The sequence below is a fragment of the Triticum dicoccoides genome, chromosome 1A (genome assembly GCF_002162155.2).
Source record: "Triticum dicoccoides isolate Atlit2015 ecotype Zavitan chromosome 1A, WEW_v2.0, whole genome shotgun sequence".
Lineage (NCBI taxonomy): Eukaryota > Viridiplantae > Streptophyta > Magnoliopsida > Poales > Poaceae > Triticum > Triticum dicoccoides.
In genome coordinates, this window is record NC_041380.1 from 22,639,055 (window position 1) to 22,642,248 (window position 3,194).

Genomic DNA, 3,194 nt, shown 5'->3' on the forward strand with positions numbered 1-3,194 from the left:
GTAGTGGGGGATCTGGGGGTTAGGGTTTCGGGGCGTGGGGGTTATGGGGGTGGCCGACTGGGCCTGGGGTCGGCCCAGTTGGGCCAGGGTCCAGGGGGGGTTTCTCTTCCTTTTTTTTGTATTGTTTTCTGTTTTCTTTTTATTTATTTTCTTTTCTGTTTTTATTTATTTATAAACACTTAGGCATTTTATAAAATTGTGAACCTTACACCATAATTATCTTTGTAATATTTGGCAACCACCGAACATTTTTGTTTTAATTTTTGAAAACTTTTATTGTTTTCTTTTATTTAAATTTTGAATTTGTTTCGGTTCTGAACTATCGAGAGTTTATCACAGTAACCGTGGTGACGTGGCATCATTAGCGGGGAATCACTGTAGCTTAATTATCCGGGCGTCACAATTCTCCTCCACTACAAGAAATCTCGTCCCGAGATTTAGGATCGGCTATAAGGGGGAAGGGGTCTGGTTACGAAATTTTAACGATTCTTCTCGATCACAGTAGCTCTTCTCGAAGAGGTCGACCCATTACATTGATGTCTTCAGTCCTCTCCTTCAGGTCATCATGATGAAGTTTGTCGTCCTTTCTTCGGGGTTCCATCGTACTTACGAAAGGATAAAGGGTGGGTATTCCGAGAGAATGGACCTCTGCAGGTTTGACTATCTGGTCGATAACATCGGGGAGGGTGGACGAAGTAACTCTCGAATTGAAACTTAAGAAAAATATCAAGAGCAGAGTAAGGAGGTATCCTGGGAAGTTTCGAGCGGGCAGGCAATCGTTCGATGTCTGATATGTGGCGTGAAAGGGGTTCGAAGCCACGAGAATAAGTATTTGTCTGATACCAGATTGAAGGTGGCTCATGAATTACATACAAGGCCACGCGCGAGGAACAACCTTGGGTACAGGGGGGTACAGGAGAGTCAGGTTTCGATCCTGTGGAACTGTGGGTTATGGGCCCACCATGTGGATTAAAAGTAGGAAGGACTGTGACATCTTGCACGATCATGTAAGCAAGGCATGCCAGAGGATAGTCTGTCGGTTATGTCGGCAACAACATCGGTACCAAGGGCGAGGGACGAAGAGAACCATTTTCCTGCTCGTTGAACGAGGCGGGCCAATAGGCAAGGTTCTCGTCCATCGGTGGCTACCGAAATGTCATCAACAATAGTAACAGGGTCTTACTGATACGGTCGTACACCAAGGTGTTTACATAAGCAGAAGAATATTACTGCTTAGATCATATAGACCTCAAGAAAGGTTAAACCAAACAATGGAAAGGACATATGATTATCAGATTAATCAGGCGATGGAAAGGAAAAATGTGTCTTAGTCACATAATTCAGGGATATATCCTTCCCAAGGATAAGCAGAGCATGGTATCCGTGGCAGGATATCATGTAGAAAACCCTTTAGGTAAGGGGAGAGAAATTTCATGACACTACCCATACAAAGGTGTTTGGATAATTGATAAGGAAAATTTAGCATTTGCTTTAAATGTTCTTGTTGAAAATCGGAGTATCACAGACATGCTTCGAGATAGCATTGACATGGTCTTCAAGCAAAGGTCGGACTTGGATATACAAAGGATTCACCAGGAACAACTTATAGAATAAGCATTACAATTTCCTTATGGAAGAATGGAAAACCTTGCTGGAAAGGAAACTTTAACACTAGGTCCTCCGACCAGGTGTGCTAGGCATGACATCACCTTACCGATATATAAGGACCAATGTTATAACTCTTGGGAAAAATGTTCCAACCATCATATCTGACCGAGATTCAGATCCGATCGGTGTTAGGATACCTCAGACTCAGGATGCCTGAAAAAGGCGCAAAATAAATTGACGAGATGACCTTGTAAGATTCTCGGGAAATGCACTATGGGAATGAGTATCGACACAAGAGTTCATCATTTAAACCAAAGAGAGGTTGACGGGGTAGATGATGGAGTCAGCGACAATCCTCGAGATTTCCAAAAAGGTGGACTTCCACAACTATGTGAACAAGGAGATAACATTTGTCAGATCAAATGATATAATGATGTATGCTCGAGGAAAACATACACAATTAACATTGGTTGAAAGGTGCGCCCGAAATATGGGCTGGGTAGCACGATCAATGTTAGAATGGTGATTCGATAACCAATGGTCTAAGAATGAAATATCGACCATTAACTTCAAAGCAATAGGGCTGCTAGAAGTTTTGAATTCACGCATCATAGTTCATTTGTCGGTTTTCCGGTTAGAAACAACACGAGGACCAAGAGATGAATGTAGATGGCGGGATGTATAACTTGTAGCAAGAATTATTAAGAGGTGGTGATATTCCCACAACATTCTTGATATATAAGATGGTATTACTTCAAGGTAGGACATAAGACAAGCTGGGTAGCCAGGAACTCAAGGTACAGCCACAACACAAACAAGTTTGTGTTGGTAAGAAGGCAAGGAAATAGTCGATGACAACACAATTTACCAAGGGACAAGGATGGTATTTCCCATGAAGAATTCAATAGATATCTTCGAAGAGCATCAAAATGTTGATGTTGATCATGACAAATTTGTCAAGAGAATTCATGAAGATGTAATCAATCAGCGACGACATCAAGTCAAAGGAATGATGAAGCAAGAGGTTATTGGAACCACAGTTACGACACGAACTCGAACTCAAGCTTGTTGTTTAAGGCGAAATGATATGACGATGAGGATCGACGTAAGGTTAGTTCATCGTCGAAAATTGTGCTCCGAGAAGAAGGGCCGGGTAGCACAGTTAAAATCATCACGATAAAGATATAGCCAAACAGGCTAGGAATGATGGGAAGGAATATTAAACTCATAAGCAACGAAAATTACTTAGGGTTATCGAACCGAAATGTGGAATCAGTGTTATCGATTGACGACAACCCAGAACCCGAGAAAATTGGAATCAGTGAGAATTAATAGTTGATGAAGAACCCATAATAATTTATGCAGTTCCATGATATTCTTGAGATACCAGAGCTTAATACTCAACAGTAGAGCAAAGTAAAGGTTGGACAGGTGCAATGATCTGCAGAAGACAAGTACTTCAACTTGTCCAAGAAACGGTATTAAAAAGGAGAACATGGCGGGAACCACGATTGAAAAAGGCCGAATCCCAGATATAAGAACTTATACCAAAGAGGGTTTATGAGGAGCACCCATGATAAGATTAG